Source organism: Melospiza melodia, chromosome 27 (genome assembly GCF_035770615.1).
Source record: "Melospiza melodia melodia isolate bMelMel2 chromosome 27, bMelMel2.pri, whole genome shotgun sequence".
NCBI lineage: Eukaryota > Metazoa > Chordata > Aves > Passeriformes > Passerellidae > Melospiza > Melospiza melodia.
The window spans coordinates 5128946-5146772 of NC_086220.1; the positions used below are offsets into that span (position 1 = coordinate 5128946).

Here is a 17827-nt window from a genome sequence, read left to right on the forward strand (position 1 = left end):
CTGCAGCCAGGGCTGGAACTTGTGGGTTATTGCAAAGGGCCTGGGTGCAGGGCCCTGCTGGGAGCTGCCAGCCACAGCTCAGAGCAGGCCCCAAAGAGGGGCCCCAAAGAGAGAGAGAGAGAGAGAAAGAATAAAAGCAAAAGGGGAAAAGAGGTAAAGAAAAATGGTAAAGAGGAAGAAGGCAAGAGTGTGGTAAAGAGGATGAGACAGCAAAGAATAAAAGTAAGAGGGAAAAGTGCAAAGTTCCCATTATAACACCATAAATCTTCTTCTCTGCTGAATATTCTAATTCTCACTAACCAATATAGTACAAGATACAAATCCTACAGCATTTCCATACTATACGATGAGTATATAACATTTACATACTATATGTATCTAACTATTACGTACTATAAGAACTAGAGTTACTTTTATATATATATACTGATATGATATGATATGGTATGGTATGGTATTGTACTATATTTTACTTATATATATTATACTTATATATATGTATATATATAAGTATAATATATATAAGTAATGTATTTTATATATATATATTTATTGTGTATGTGTGTGTATGTATATGTCTATATCTATATCTATATCTATATCTATATCTATATCATCTATATCTATATCTATATCTATATCTATATCTATACTATATTTACTATAAGAATCATTACATGACCACACTGGGTTACATTTTAAACCCCAAAAACTCCTCTTTGGGCCCTTCTGCCAAGCTGGCAGGGTCTGCTCTGAGCCTTGGGCCTGTCTGCAAGCAGAGGGGATTGTTTGATCCAAAGGGGATCACCTTCAGCTGGCCATGCCATTGTTTTCCAGTTGTTCAGTAACTGAGGGATCTCAAAGCTTGCTTTCATTTCAATCTCACTTAGAGTTTCCATATTCTCAAAATCTTTTGCCAGGCAATCATATTTATAAGGCTTTCCTGTTTCATCTTCCCCAACAACGACTCCCCTGACAAACCCTACAGGTGATTTCTCCTTTGTGTTGTGTCCCTTGGGTTTGAAGGCCAGGCTGATGCCTCCCTGTGGTCTTCACTCCAAATCAATCCCCACACTGGGAATGTAAGACCTCCTCCCTGGAAATGTCCAACAAACCCCTGGGTGTGACATTTTGGGACATGACTTGGTGGTGGCCATGGTGGAGCTGGTTTGGGGTTGGCCTGAATGGTCCTGGAGGGCTTTTCCAACCAAAATGAGGCCAAAAATCTGATTTTCTTCTCTGGATTTCCAGTCTTTGCTCTCCCCACCCGTTTCTGATCATTCTGCTTGGGAATTTACCTGTGGTTTGAGGGAAATGTCCAACCATAACCATGCCATAAATCTGATTTTCTACTCTGGATTTCCAGTCTTTGGTCTCTCCTTCCATTTCAGATCATTCTCCTTGGGAATTTATCTGTGATTTCACTGAAATATCCAACCATAACAATGCCACAAATCTGATTTTCCACTCTGGATTTCCACTCTGTGCTCTGTCCCTCCATCTCAGATCATTCTCCTTGTCCTCATTGGGAATTTATCTCTGATTTGATTGAACTGTTCAACACCAGCACCTCAGTGGGGCCAAAGAGATGGAAAGTTCCCTTTGTTTATTTGTTGGACATTTTGTCTCTGCATCACAGCAAATGTTGGGGTTTATTTTATTTCACTATCACTATTTCATGTTAGGTTTTATTTTATTGCACCATTTCATGTCCAGCTCCTAGAAATCCTGAGATTCTCCAAACCCCACCCTTTCAAGCCTGTATTTATCTCCCTGGTGGCCATGTCATTGATTATTCCTGCCTCACCAATTCACCCATCATTCCTGAAGTGTTTTTCTTTTTCTCTTGTTTCTTCCAGACCATTTCTACAATTTATCAAGACCATTTCGACTCCTAATCCTGGTTCTGAAGCACCTGCAGCCTGTCCCAGCCTGGTATCTGCAGCAATTTTAGTAAGAAAAATCTTCTTTTCCATCTTCCAAATGCATTTTAAAGGTTCCAGCCTGTGCTGGAGCTCCCATTTGCCCTTGGGCTTTGTGGAATTGGATTTGATGGTCCTGGTGGGTCCCTTCCAGCTCAGGACAACCTGGGGACCCTCTGAAAATGCCTAATTTTCCTTGCAAAAGGTCCAAAATGGAGCACAGCTCCTCAGGCTGGTGGGATTTGTGTCCCACAGAGGAGATTTGAATGTTTGTAATTAAAAATCAGATTATTTGTGGTGTCAGGGCCTGGTGCAGAGTTTGGAATGAGAAAGGTAAGAAAGTGATTTTGGGGGTTGGTTGCGTTTTGGGAATTAGAAATTGTTCCCTGTGAGGGTGGGATTTGTGTCCCACAGAGGGGATTCCATCAGCTTAGGACATTTGTAATGAAAAATCAGAATATTTGTGGTCAGGGCCTGAGTAAAGCTGGTTTGTACAGGGCTTGGAGTCTGACACAGAAGAAACTGTGATTTGGGGCTTGGTTTGGTTTTGGGAAGGAATTGTTCCCTGGGAGAATCGGATTTCTGTCCCAAAGAGAGGATTCCATCAGCTTAGAAAGTTTGTAATGAAAAATCAGGATATTTGTGGTGTCAGGGCCTGGTTCTGTGCAGGGAAAGGGAAAAAGAAGAAAGTGTGATTTGGGGCTTGGTTGGGTTTTGGGAATTAGGAATTGTTCCCTGGGAGAGTGGGATTTGTGTCGCAAAGAGGGGACTGGAATGTTTTTAATGAAAAATCAGATTATTTGTGGTGTCAGGGCCTGGTTCTGTGCAGGGTTTGGGGTGTGACAGGGAAGAAAGTGTGATTTGGGGCTTGGATGGATTTTGGGAATTAGGAATTGCTCCTGGGCAGGGTGGGGAGGAGCTGGGCTGGAATTGCCAGAGCTGCTGTGGCTGCTCCATCCCTGGCCAGGCTGAGCAGCCTGAAGGTGTTCCTGGATTGGAACTGGAAATTGATTTAATTTCCCTTCCAACCCAAACCATTCCTAGAAAATCAGCAATTCAGCTTTTCCCCGTGGGTTTGGGCAGTTTTGGCTTTTCCTTCGCTCCCCACCTGCCATGGACCCCTCAGAGCTGCCTTTGGCTCCCCCTCGTTCCTCAGGGAGAGTTTGGGGCCGAGACCCCGAGGGCAGAAATGCAAACTGGGTTTATTTAATGCAAATTGAGTTTATTTCATGCATTTCAACCAGGTCTGGATGCTCCAAACCCTTGGAATTTTACCCTCTTTCCAGCACTGTGTGATCGTACCTGTATCTGCACGGGTTCATTTTGGTGGAGATGGCAAGAATTCCAGGGTTTATGACTTTCTGAGGAATAAAGGGTTTATTACAGAGCAGATTTATATTTATAATGTAAAGGGGCAGAGCCACAGGCTATCCCCAGGGACAAAATCCAGCGGGCAGCCACTGCTGGTGTCCCTGTGACTGTCAGGGTTTAGCAAATAAGAAATGAAAACAAATCCAGGGTCCCAAAGGTGATCAGGTGCAAATAAAATGAATTAATTCCTTGTTTTTCCCTCAGGAGGAGTCTAAATCCAGGCTTTGCTCTTGTGTTTGTCAGGGCATTCTTGGTTTTCGGCTTTCTCTGTGCCATCCAATGGTTCTGGAAGTTTAATTTAAACAAACAAAAAAATAAATATCTGCTTGTTTTTCATGTCAGACTTCCTAGAAATGATTATGAGTTGGGATTTTCAGCACCTCTGATATGCCATGCCCATATTTGAGGGAAACTGAGGCACCAGAGTTGGCTCCAGGGCTGAGCTCGAGTGGGAAATGCCAATTTCTGCGACCTGCCTTCCCCAAAGTCACAAGAAATTGAGAGGAAACGAAGTTCTGGGAGCAAAGCCTTGCAGCTTGATATTTTCAAGGGCTTTAATGACATAAAACTGATTTACTTTGAGGGGAAAAGCTTGAAATATCCCTGCAGAGAGTACATAATGTGCATGGTTTTGTATTCATTCCCTGAATTTCAGGGGATGGATGAAACCTCTCCCAGGCATAATGGAATTATATTGGGATGTGCTCTCATCAGGGTGGTGTTAAAAGCAGATGCACAAAGGGAATTCTCTTGGAGAGAGGGGAAAAAAACCCCTTATGTTACCAGTGAATGATTCTTAGCCCTGCAATAAACCTAATCAGCTTAATTAGGATTAATTTGGCCACCTGGCTTTTATTTGTGTGGAATAAAAACAGATCTAAGGAGTTTTGTTGAAAACCTCTGTGAGTTTTAGTGATATTTTCGAGTTCTTTCACCTGAGCAGTGTAAAAATCTCTGCCTGGTTGGGCTTTTAGGGAGAATTATGCTGCACCCAGCATTTGGAGCCATTAATTCTCCATCTTCTCTTGCATCTTTCATTGTCAGGAAATCCATCTACTGTCCTCATTCCCGTGTGGAGGTGACCCAGCTCTCCCTGGGTGTCTTCAAATGTGGTTTTTTGGAGGTTTTTTTTTTTTTTTTTGAGGATTGTACCAAATCTCTCCTCTGGCAGCAGCCTGGTTCTGCTCCTGCTCTGCTGCCCCATCCCACATGAGGCTTTTTCCCTCTGTCCCAACACATGTAATTTTCCACATGTGTGTCTCACCCAGAGCTGCCTCTTTGCTCACTTGTTTATGTCCCTGACTTTTCTTGTCTCGGTTTGAACAGCCAGGTGTCTGCTGAGGAAGGCAGCAGCCTCACCTAAAATGGAAAATGCAAACCCCCTCCCTCTGAATTATTATAATTTTGAAATAAAGGGGCTCTCAGGCAAAGATACGGAAATAGGAATAACAGTTCTTTACCAGGGAAATTAAAAATACAAATGCAATGGTACAAACAAACCCTGCCAGAGTGAGAGCAGGCCCTGGCACGCTGTGGCTCAGGCTGGTGGCACAGCCCCATCCCATGGGGGCTCAGCCCTCCTGCAGTGCCAGCTGTGGCTCTGCTGCAGCAGGGATCCTGCACAAGGGGGGAGTTTTCCTCTGCAGCTCCAGGTCCCCACTGAGCCTCCTTTGCTCCAGGCTGAGCCCCTGCCCAGCTCCCTCAGTCGCTCCTGGGGCTCCAGCCCCTTCCCAGCTCCGTTCCCTGCCCTGAACGTGCTCCAGCCCCTCCATGTCCCTGTCACCAGGGGCCCAGGACAGCTCTCAGCACTCAAAGTGGGGCCTCCCCAGTGGGACACAGGGAGACTTCAGGTTTTGATTCTGCTCTTTTTGTCATATTGGTTTCAGTGCCACAAAGCTCTGGTGTTCTGTATCCTTCACATCTGACCTCGCTGGGATTCAGTCCTGTCCTGAACCCATGGCTGCCAACTCCAAAAGGGCACAAGGAGGTGCAGGGTGGGCACAGAGTGGCCAGGGCAGCTCAGGCTGGAGCTCAGGGCAAGGCTCTTCCCCCAGAGGGTGCTGGCACTGCCCAGGCTGCCCAGGCAATGGGCACGGCCCCGAGGCTGCCAGAGCTCCAGGGATGCCCAGGCTGGGCTTGCTGGGGGCTCTGGGCAGGGTTTGGCTTTGGGATTGATCATCCCTGTGGGTCCCTTCCAGCTCAGCACATTCCATGATTGTGTGAGAGTGAGGGATGGGGGAGATGAAGGATGGGGGAGAAATTTGGGCAGCGCTGCAGGGATGGCCAGGGTGGGGCTGTTGGGGGGGTCTGGGCAGGGTTTGGGGTGGGACTGGGTGATCCTTGGGGTCCTTCCAGCTCAGAACATTCTGAGATCCTGTGACTTTGCTTTGCCACCACTCCCCAGGTGCAGAGGGTTGTGCTGGAAGTGTCAAATCAGAAGTTGTCCCCAGACCCTTGCTGGTCCCATGGGGACGGTGGCATCTCCTTGGCAGTGGCCTCTCAAATCCAGACTTTTCACCAGATCCTGTTTCAGACCCAGGGTTGGCTCTCAGAACCCAAAACCCTTCCCTAAAGTCACAAAGAGCCTTTTCTGCTCACTTTTTAGTAGGAAATGTTGTCACTTCCAAAATCTGCTTTGACTCATCCTTTTAGACCCCTCTCTCCTGGCATCTTACTACACTCCCAGGGAGGTGTTAAAACCAGTTTTGGGCTTCCTTGCCTGTTTTTTTCAGTGTTTTCTCTCAGCTTGATGCTGTGTAGGAGGCCTGGGCAGGGTGTGAAGTGTGTGTCCCTCAGGGGTGTCTCACTGCTCTGACATCAGCCCGTACCAGCACACAGCGGATGGTTTTCATTGAGGTACCACGCACTATTTTAAGCAGCTTCTAAAAATAAATCCCTGCCCGAGCTGCTGTTGTGGTAGCAATGTTTTATCTCTTAATTGGGGCTGTTTGCTGAGGGTGATTCATAGAAAGGAACTGAGCTTTCCAAGTTTTACCCTGAGGTGAAACAGCCGAGGTGATTTGTTGATTGTAATGCTGGCCTGGCAGCCAGGAGGAATTTTTGGATTTTTTCCACGTTTTTTCTTTTTTGCTTTTCCCCTAAGGCTGCAGTGTCACATTAAACTCTGGACAAGCTCTTTCTCCTGGAGGTGTGTGGGAGGTGGCAGAGCACGTTCAGTGCGGGGACAGCGACCCTCAGAGCTCTGCATGTCACATCTAATGAGAGATACTGGCTGAGGGAAGGAATGAGGAATCCCTCTGGGAATTCAAGGGGAGATATAAAACTTGTGTGTGCTCAGAGCTATGGGGAAGAGGAGCCAGAGGTGGAGGGAGGCATTTCATCACTATCCAGGGAGCAGGAGATGACTCAGCCTTCCCACACTCTCACCTAATTCCTCCTGGGCCCCTCACTGCAAACAGGGCTTGGAGGGGCTGGAGCACATCCAGGGCAGGGAACGGAGCTGGGAAGGGAATGGAGCCCCAGGAGAGGCTGAGGGAGCTGGGCAGGGGCTCAGCCTGGAGCAAAGGAGGCTCAGGGGGCCCTTGTGGCTCTGCACAGCTCCTGCCAGGAGGGCACAGCCGGGGGGGTCGGGCTGTGCCCCAGGGAACAGGGACAGGAGCAGAGGGAACGGCCTCAGGCTGGGCCAGGAGAGGTTTGGGTTGAATGTGAGAGAAAATCCCTGTCCATGGCAGGGGAATCTGATCTGGAAGGTTCCCTGACATGACACCCACCCTGCCTGTCCTCTATGGGGCAGAGCTCAGGTCAGAGCTGTGTTGGGCTCTGCTCCAGGGAACAGGGACAGGAGCAGAGGGAACGGCCTCAGGCTGGGGCAGAGGGAACCTGAAGGTGCCCTCACTGGGGGAACATGCCCTGTGTCCTCATCTGAGAAAAGGGAACCTGCCCTGTGCCCTCACTGGTGTACCCAAGCAAAGGGAACCTGCCCTGTGCCCTCAGTGGTGCCCTGGGCAAAGGGAAGCAGAAGCTGAGCCCGAGCTGAGGCACCAGTCATTGTGCAGGGGAGGCCGCACCAAACTCTGAAGTTGCCCATGAGGTTTTCTCCTCTGACCCTCTGAGGGGTGGATTTGGGGCGGAGTTTTGTTCTCCACGAGGATGCAGAGCAGAGTGAGGCAGCGCTGCCACACTGAGTGACTCAGCTCAGACAAGCACAGCACGTCCTGAGCAGGGAGGGACCCCCAGGACCACCCAGCCCAGCTCCTGTCCCCACCCAGGACACCCGGACAACCCCAGCCTGAGCACACTAGAGATGGCCACAAGCCCTGGCACTGTGAAGATGTGCCCACACCTCTGCAGAGCTGTTGGAGCCCTGGTTATTGAGAATTTCAGACTTTCTGTGCTGCCAGGACAGACCCCCAGGAGAGCACTGCACTGACCTGAGGCTGTGGAGAAGCTTCCAGAATGGAATGACAGAACTGGGATTGTGGGTGTGGAGTTTGGATAGAAGTGTGTGATATCACAGAGTGGGAAACTCAGAGTTCGGGGTTTAGAATAAAGTAATAGGTATGGAGCAAGATGGAGATTTGGGACGGAGGCTGGTCCTTCTCCTTCTCCTCCTTCTCCTTCTCCTTCTCCTTCTCCTTCTCCTTCTCCTTCTCCTTCTCCTTCTCCTTCTCCTTCTCCTTCTCCTTCTCCTTCTCCTTCTCCTTCTCCCCTTCTCCTCCTCCTCCTTCTCCTTCTCCTTCTCCATGGGTATGGGTGGTTTTGTGTAATTGGACAAAAAGTCCCCATTGAGGGTCACGGGTGGTTGGTTATTGGGTTGAAAGTGAAAATAATTTAGGTGTCATTTCTTAATTGGACAGTTTATCCCTAAAAGGCCTTGTAGAGAGAGATGGGGCTCCATTTTCAGTGTGTGAGAGTGAAGTGCTGCAGAACTCAGGGTTTGTGGGACTGTGACAGAGATAAGTGCTAACAAACATCTGAGTCCAAATGAGACATACCATCTCACATTTAATCCCAACCTTGGCAAAAAAAAAAAAAAAAAAAAAAAAAAAAAGAGTTAAAACTCAACAGAGAACAACAGGAAAACCACCAAAGGGCTGGAAAGTCTTGTGGTGATGCTCACAAACCCCTGGCAGGATCCTCACTCAGGGTGTCAGAGCGTTGGGTGTTGGTCTGGATGCTGCCACCTCCTCCCCTCCTGGGGTGAAGGTGCCTTTCAGAGTTGGCAGCAAACTCCTCCTCCTCCTCCTCCTCCATCAACTCAACCCCAACTCAACACAAACTGAATCTCACTTATAACAAGGGCATGGGGCATTTTGGGTTTGTCAGGATCCTGCTGTTGGTTGTGGGAGCCTGGGATCACAAGTGCTGCTCTGTAAATTTCTTTAGCTCTGAACTGGAAAGGACCAGAGGGTCATTTTTGGGCTGATTTGGAGGTGATTTGCTGTGCATTTCAGGAATTGCTGCCTCAAAGGCAGCAAAAACAGCTAAAAAGAAAGAGAATTGTTACCAAGGCAAAAGGGTGCCAGAGGCTTAGGCTGAGAACAGGGGAATTGGTTTTGTTTACAGGGGTCAGGCTCTTTAAAATGCTGTTTCCTTCATTCATCTTCATTAAGGAAATGACACTCAGAGCGAAAATGAAACACCCCAGGGAAATAAAATGCCTCCAAGTGTGGAGGAGATCTGCCCAGAGCTACAGAGCATTTTGGATGAGTTTATTCACTGCATTGCCTCGTGGGGAAGGGAACCAGACCGTCCCCATCTCCGGAGGTATGCCAGGCCAGGCTGGACAGGGCTGGGAGCACCTGGTATGGTGGGAGGTGTCCCTCCATGGCAGGGGTGGGATGGGGTGGGACTGAAGGTCCCTTTCACCCCAAACCATTCCAGGATTCTGGGATTCAATAATTTAATGATTCAGTAATTCAGTGATTCTATGGTTCTATGATTCTGTAGTTCTGTGATTCAATAATTCAGTGATTCCATGATTCGATAATACAGTGATTCGATTATTCAATGATTCAATAATTCAGTGATTCTGTGAGTCTATAATTCTGTGATTCTATGATTCAGTAATTCAATATTCAATGAACAATTGAATATTTAAGATACGCAATATTCAATTGAATACTGAATATAATAACAAGAGCTCATATTTAATAATTGAATATTGAATGCTACATTCAATTGACAATTGAATGTAATAACAACAACTCAATTATTCAATGATTGAATAATTCAGTGATTCCATGATTCCGTGATTCTATAATTCCATGATTCTATGATTCAATCATTCAATATCCAATGAATAATTGAATATTAAATATATTCAATATTGAATTGAACATTGAATATAATAATAACTCAGTTATTCAATGATTTAATAATTCAGTGATTCCATGATTCTGTGATTCTATAGTTCCGTGATTCTATAATTCAATCATTCAATATCCAATGAATAATTAAATATTAAATATATTCAATATTGAATTGAACATTGAATATAATAATAACTCAATTATTCAATGATTGAATAATTCAGTGATTCCATGATTCCGTGAGTCTATAATTCTGTGATTCTATGATTCAGTAATATTCAATGAATAATTGAATAGGAAATATATTCAATATTCAATTTAAGATTGAATATATTCAATTGAATATTGAATATAATAATAACTCAATTATTCAATGATTTAATAATTCAGTGATTCCATAATTCTGTGATTCTGTAATTCTATGATTCAATTATTTAATAATTCAATAATTCAGTGATTCCGTGAGTCTATAATTCTATGATTCTGTGATTCAATAATTCAATATTCAATGAATAATTGACTATGAAATATACTCATGATTAAATTCAATATTGAATATATTCAAATACAGTTGAACATTGAATATAATAATAATAGCTTATATTTAATAATTGAATATTTATTAGTGTATTCAATTGAATATTGAATATAATAATAACAACTAAATTATTCAATGATTGAAGAATTCAGTGATTCCATGATTCCATGATTCTATAATTCTGTGATTCTATGATTCAATAATTCTATGATTCAATGATTGAAGAATTCGGTGATTCCATGACTCAAATGATTCCATGATTCCATAATTCCATGATTCTGTAATTCTATGATTCTATGATTCAATGATTCTGTGATTCTATGGTTAAATAATTCAATATTCAATGAATAATTGAATATTAAATATATTCAATATTCAATTGAATATTGCATACAATAATAACAGCTCAAATTTAATAATTGAATATGGAATACAATATCTGTGATTCTATGATTCTATGATTCAATGATTCTGTGATTCTATGGTTAAATAATTCAATATTCAATGAATAATTGAATATTAAATATATTCAATATTCAATTGAATATTGCATACAGTAATAACAGCTCAAATTTAATAATTGAATATGGAATACAATATTCAATTGAATATTGAATATAATAAAAACAACTCAATTATTCATTGATTTAATATTGTATTCAATGATTGATTATTGTATTTGTGGGGCTCCCAGACAAAGAAAGGAATGATGAATCTGACTCTGTATTCTTAGAATAATTTCTTATTTTATGATACTATATTATATTAAAGAATACTAAACTAAAGAATACAGAAAGGATACTTACAGAATGCTAAAAATATAAAAATGAAAACTCGTGACTCTTTCCAGAGTCCCGACACAGCTTGGCCCTGATTGGCCAAAGAGCGAAAACAACTCCCAGCAGAATCCAATGGGACAATCACCTGTGGGTAAACAATCTCCAAACACATTCCACATGAGCACAGCACAGGAGAAGCAAATGAGATCAGAATTGTTTTCCTTTTCCCTGAGGCTTCTCAGCTTCCCAGGAGAAAAATCCTGGGCGAAGGGATTTTTCAGAGAATGTGAATGCCACACGTGATCTCTGCTGGATCTGTGTTGCCTTCTGGTGCAAGGCGAGGCGACCTGGTTCTGAGGATCAGCACGGCGACCCAAAACTCCCCAGGGTTGCTCGGGCCAATGACACACGCGGACACCAATGTGGTGGACGGTCAAAGGCGTTTATTACTTCTTCTCGTGGGGTTTTATAGTCTAAGGGGTTCTCCACGTCAAAAGGGGGTCTGTCCTTATTATCTATGGTTAGTAAGGAATGGAAAATTACTGGGTAAGGAATGGAAAGTTACTAGCACTACTGTTAGTGGGGCCACACTCCTAGGGTAATCTCTTATCTTAGGGGAACAGGGGGTCCTGCCTTTCCGTGACATCGCGTGATCTTCCGGAGCGCCTGTCCCTGTCTACCACAGATCTGCCGGGCAGATGGAGCTGCCACCAGCCCTGCTCCCTCCCAGCTTCCCAAATGCTGGCCCAGCCCTGCAGAACTGCAGGGAACCAGACCAGGCTGCACAAAGGGCAGCCCAACTCCCCAGCCCCCCACGCTGGGGGAAAATCCCAGCAGCTCTTCCAGGGATGGGAAAGAAGGAGGGGAAAATGAGCAGAGAAGTGTCTTAGGTTGGAAGATGTGTCTGGGGTTGTGTGTTTTATTCTGTCCCCACCTGTCAGAGCTGGGGCAGTTCTCTGCTGTTCTTGGGGCAGTTTTCTTTATCTCTGCCACAGCCAATCCTCCCTCCAGGAGATCTCTGCTGTGCATGGCCACTGAGTGTCCCTGGGGAGCTCCCAGTGGGGCTGGGGTTGCTCTGGGGCTGGGCTTTGTGTGCTGTGATCCCAGAGCCAGGGCTGCTCAAGGGAGGGATTGTCCTGCTCTGCTTTGGGCTGGGCTGGCCTCTCTCCAGTGCTCAGGGGATTTTGGGATGTAAGAAGGATCTAAATGTGTTTAGAAAGTGTCCAAAAGTGGGACAAGGGGATGGGGAAGGGTCTGGAGCAGCTGAGGGCTCTTGGTGTGTGCAGCTGGAGCAGAGCACACTGAGGGCAGAGCTCAGGGATCTGCAGCTCCTCCCGAGGGGCAGCTCCCATCCCTGCTCTGGTACAGGGACAGCAGCCAGGGCACGGCTGGGGCTGGGCCAGGGCAGCTCAGGCTGGAGCTCAGGGCAAGGCTCTTCCCCCAGAGGGTGCTGGCACTGCCCAGGCTGCCCAGGCAATGGGCACGGCCCCGAGGCTGCCAGAGCTCCAGGGATGCCCAGGCTGGGCTTGCTGGGGGCTCTGGCAGGGTTTGGGGTTGGGATTGATCATCCCTGTGGGTCCCTTCCAGCTCAGCACATTCCATGGTTGTGTGAGAGTGAGGGATTTGGGAGATGAAGGATGGGGGAGAAATCTGGGCAGCGCTGCAGGGATGGCCAGGGTGGGGTTGGTGGGGGGTCCAGGAGCTGGAATGGATCATCCTCCATTTAAAAACATAATTTAAAAAATCTTGGTGCTCCAGAACAAAAAATACAAATTTTGCCACTGGCAGCCAGCCAGATGTGGATACACGAATATCAAATGCTTTGCAAAGAACAGAAATATTTCTTTGTATTATTATGTTTGGTTTTTGTTTTGGTTTTTTTTTTGTTTGACCTTCAGCACCGTGGGCTCTCCATGACCAGAGAAAATTGTGTTGGTTTCTGGTTTCTGACCATTACTGCTCATCCAAACCCATCCAGGAGTGTCACAGTTGGTCTGTGCACACCACAGCCCCAGCTGCTGCCTGAGGCTTTGTGTGAGAGGCAGAGAAATGTGACTGAAAAGGAGCAGGTTTCCAAGAATTCCCCATGCTTTGCTTTGTGCAAGTCTGAAATGCAGGATGTGTTTCTCTTACCCCAAGCAGATTTCCAGCAGCAATTGTAGGTGAATTACAAAAATTGTTGGGTTTAGGGAGGACCCACAGAGATCTGTCCTTGGGCTGTGGGAGTTGGGGTATTTCTCCTCAAAGAGCAAAACCAACAATAAAAACATCTGGGATTGAATTTTAGCAGTCTGGGCACTGAAGCCAGACAAAAAAAAAAAAAAAAAAGCCTCAAAAAAAGGGAACTGAATCTTAGCAGAGAAGGAATCGATCACCAGAACATCCTCAGTGAGAGCTGCTGCTTCTGCCACTGTTGGCAATCTTTAAATCAAGACTATTTTCTATTTTTATGTGAGAAATTGACGCTTAAAGATGAGCCAGGTGCAGAAATGCCTGGGGGGTTCTGCAGCCTGGGTTTAGCAGGTCAGGCTTAGCCAGGCCCTGTGCTGAGTCCTGGGCTTAGTGTCTGAGTGTCTCTGAGGACCCTGCAGGGTTGTGGCAGCACTTTTTGAACCACCAATTTTTTCATGTTCCTGGAAATGCTGATTCTAAAAAACCAGCAGAGTTTTTGGCTGAAATCTGCAGCAAAGCTTTTTGGCTGAAACTCCCTGTCTGTAGTGCCCCATAAATAGGAGCAGCAGTGTTATCCAGATAAAACCAGTGTTATCTCTTAGTCTGGGGCTGAGAGGAATTCCCAGGATAAATGCTGGGCTAATTTCACTCCAATTCATCACTGGTGGTGACTTTGAGGAGCTTAATGAGGCTCCTGATCAACTCACAAAGCAAAAGCTGAGACCTGCAGGGGCTCCGTGGGTTATTCTTCCCCTGGGCAAAGAAGTAACTTCTTGTGCCATGATCCTTTTTAATTTAATGCATTTTGAGGGATTCATTTTACAGTTCTGAGCCCCTTCCCTTAAACTCCAGGTGTGGGTGTAAGACTGACACATCTGCTGGGGGGAGGAATGGGATCTTCCAAATGGACTTTTAGGAGAGAAAATAAAAACCAAACCCAAAAGCAACCAAAAACCCATGAAAAATAAAGGCATTGTAGTCTCACAGGATGGTTTGGGCTGGAAGGGACTTGAAGACCATGGGCAGGGACACCTTCCAGGACCTGCTCATGTTGGACATTTCTCTGGTTTTGGGTGTGAGATCAGCGTTCTGCTCATCTTCCCAAGCATCCTCCCTGTGACACCAGAGCAGGGCCGTATTTGCAGCTCTCCTTGCCCGTGGATGAGCTCAGAAGGCTCAGAGAGGAAAATCTTACAAAGCTTTTGGAAAGCCAAGGCTGTAATTTCAGTGAGCTCCTCCGCCGTGACCCAACCGCTTGGGTTCCCCCAGCCGTGCCCCCACGGGTGTGGGCTGAGCAGCTCAGGAGGGCTCTGGGGTTTCCTGCAGCCCCAGGGATGATTCAGCACCTTGCAGACAGCTCAGGTCGGGCTGGTTTGGGTGTGGGAGCACCATTCTTGCAGCACCCCGTCCTGCAGCTCAGCCCCACGTCCCTGCTGCGGGTGATGGAGCAGCGCACGAAGCTGCTGCTGCCTGCACCAGGTTTGCACCAGGGAAACTCCTGGGTGGAGACCCCGAGGGTCTGGAGCACTCCTGGGGGAATCTGAGCCACCCTCAAGCTCTGCTCTGTGCAGGGTTTCCGAGCCCTGGGGCGCTGACAGAGGTGTGGAACCACATCCTGCCCACGCTCGGAGCCTCCCCGTGAGGAGAGAGTGACTGAGCTTGCAGAGCTCACAGGAGAGCCAGGAGCCTCCTGCCCTTTCACACCATCAGCCCAGGGCAGTTTTGCTCCTCTGCCCCTCGTTTTCCCACCTTGCCACTGGCTGGTCACTGCTTGGTCACCTGTTGGTCACTGGTTAGTTACTGGTTGGTCATTGGTTGGTCACTGCTTGGTCACTGGTGGATCAACCTGTTGGTCAGTGTTTAGTCAATGGTTGGTCACCTGTTGGTCATTAATTGGTCATTGGTTGGTCACTGGTTGAGCACTGATTGGTCACCGGTTAGTCACTCGTTAGTTACTGGGTGGTCACTGGGTGGTCACTGGTTGGTCGATGGTTGGTCAGTGGTTGGTCAATGGCTGGTCACTGGTTGGTCACTGGATGGTCGATGGTTGGTCAGTGGTTGGTCAATGGCTGGTCACTGGTTGGTCACTGGATGGTCAGTGGTTGGTCATTGGTTTGTCACTGGTTGGTTATTGGTTGGTCAGTGGTTGGTTATTGGTTGGTCACCAGTTAGCCGCTGGTTGGTCACTGGTTGGTCACTTAATGGTCACTGGATGGTCAGTGTTTGGCCCCAGGTTGGTCACTGGTTTGTTACTGGTTGGTCACTAGTTGATCACCTGTTGGTTACCAGTTGGTCACTGGTTGGTCACTGGTTAATCACTGATTGGTCGCCAGTTGGTCACTGATTGGTCGCCAGTTGGTCACTGGTTGGTTATTGATTAGTCACTGGTTGGTCAGTGGACGGTCACTGGATGGTTACTGGTCGGTCACTGGTCAGTCAGTTGTTGGTCAGTGGTTGGTCACCAGTTGGTCACTGGTTGGTCACTGGTTGGTAACTGGTTGGTCACTGGTTGGTTCAGTGACTGGCCCTGGGCACAACTGCAGTGTTCCTGCCCTGCCCAGGGCTGGCACTGCCCAGGGTCCCTCTCACTGTGCCCGCTGCTCTGTTTGAAGCCCTGGGCTCTTCTCCAGGCCCCCTGCCCTGCCCTGCCCTGGGCTCTCTCTCAGGGCCCTCATCCCACCCCTCCCCGAGCCTGTCCCCACTGCTGCGTCCCTGCTGTGACAGAAATGTCTCTGCAGACACCAGAACCCTCAGCTCTGTGCAGAACCCCAGACCTGAGCTCTGCTCCGTGCCTGTCAGGGCCTGCAACCATCCTTTATTTGATGCTCAGGCATCAAGCAGGAATGCTGGCCCCTGGAGAGGGTTTGTTTTTTTTTTGTGCTTTTAATTTTTTTTTACCTTTCCTAAAGAGGCTGGAGGCAATTTCAGACTTGCCTTGTGTCCAAACATTGCTTTGCCCATGGAGGGAGAGGCAGAGGTCTCGTTCCAGCACTGGCTGCTTGTCCACAGGGTGGATTTAACAGGGAATTGTCCCTCCCTGACCCAAACCCAATTTTTTTGGGATTACTGAGGGGTCCCTGTGCTCGGGGCTGGTTTGAAGCAGCCCCTTGAGGAAGGAGTCACTGTTAAAGGTTCAGGGCTGTGCTTGGTAAATGGTATTTGGGGAAAAAAATTATTGTTCTGCTCTGGGACACACCAGGAAAAGAATTGGGAATCCAGCTGTGAGGGTTCCTGGATTTCATCAAGGAATCTGAACAAAAATCCAAAAACTCCTCGTGACATTTCTCACACTGACCCAGCACAGTCAGAGGGGGCTGAGGATACCCTTTGCCAGCAGCTGATGGGTTTAAGTGTTTTTATTTGGTTTATTTATTTATTTTTTTGAAGCAGCCACTTAAATTCAGGTGTGTGGCTGCTTGTCACCTTTGAAGAATTTCTTGCTTGCATTGAAATAATGTTTGTTTGTTTTGGTTTTTTTTTTTTTTTTTGTGATCTCTCAGCTGTTCCATCAGAGATTTCATCCCAGGGAGGGTTTTTGAAGCATTCTTCTCCTCAGGGCTATGCAGAGCAGGAGGATTTTTGGATCAGTAGCTGAGTACATGAGTAATTTCTGGCTCTGGATGCTCTGCAAATCTCAGATCTGTTTTTTTAATTTCTTAGAAAAAGGTAATACACATTTAAATAAATAAAACAGGTTGGATGTGTTAAGGAAAATATTAGTCCATTTTTTCTTGACAAACACATTTAAATTCTTTTTAAAATACCCCCCAAATGAACATTTTGAAGCCTGTTTTTTATTAAGCCCCATGCTAAACTGAAGGAATGTGATCTCAGATTGCCTGGATGTCTATCCACAGGGATATATATCCACTGTCTTTGCTAGGATGGCTTAAAAAATACATTTATTTGCCTCGAAATCTTTAATATTTGACCTGCAGATCATTTCCTTGATGCCATTCCAGCTTTAAGCCGTGATGAGCTCAGCTGGGAAGTGCTAGGAGGTGTTTTTAAGGTATTTTTGGTCACCAGTGTGAGCTGGTTTCTAATTAAACAGAAGCTCACACTTTATCTCATTAGAGTCATGATAACAAACGTGCACAGCTCTGGCTGGTCATTGGGAATGAATTCCCTGAGTCTGGCAGGGTTAGAAAAGGGGAGTTTGTGCCACTGAATGGTCTCGTTCTCCCGGTCTGCACGGAGGTGGCACTTGGCTCCTGGTTTGGATTTGTTGGGATGATTTATCCAGGCCCTGGATGGGACCCAGCAGGTACAGCTGGAATATTGCCAGGAGGCACAGGGTGCACCTGGGACTGCTTTCCTTTGGATTCAGGGCAAGTTATGGAACAGAACTTTGGATCTCAGTGGTGACTCTGGGGGTCACCTCAATTCGCCATCTGCAGATGCCTTCAGCAGTAAATATGAACAGCAAAAGGCCCAAAATTGAGTTGTTTCTCATGATTTAAAGTTCTGGAATGTTCTGTTAAACATCCCTGGGGGTGTTTAACAAAGCCTGGATGTGGCACTGGGTGCCAGGGTTGAGTTGAGGTGTTGGGGCTGGGTTGGACTCGATGGTCTTGAAGGTCTCTTCCAACTCAGTGATTCTGGGAATTCTGAGAATTCTGTGAATTCTGTGAATTCTGTGAATTCTGTGAATTCTGTGAATTCTGTTATTCTGTGAATCCTGTGGCTGCCCCAACCCTGGAATGTCCCAGACCAGGTTGGAAACAACCTGGGGGAGTGGAAGGTGGATGAGCTTTAAGGTCCCCCCAGCCC

The 17827-nt window shown here is 46.6% G+C and overlaps 1 protein-coding gene across 3 annotated transcripts in view; it reads left to right on the forward strand.

The window, feature by feature from the left end:
• The window catches only part of HIVEP3 (HIVEP zinc finger 3), a 370775-nt gene that overhangs the window by 261987 nt on the left and 90961 nt on the right, over positions 1 to 17827 (forward strand). For all 3 annotated transcript variants that reach the window (XM_063177548.1, XM_063177546.1, XM_063177547.1), the window contains one exon: positions 1860 to 1953. The gene's annotated coding sequence lies outside the window, so the exon portion shown is untranslated. The remainder of the gene's footprint in view (positions 1 to 1859; positions 1954 to 17827) is intronic.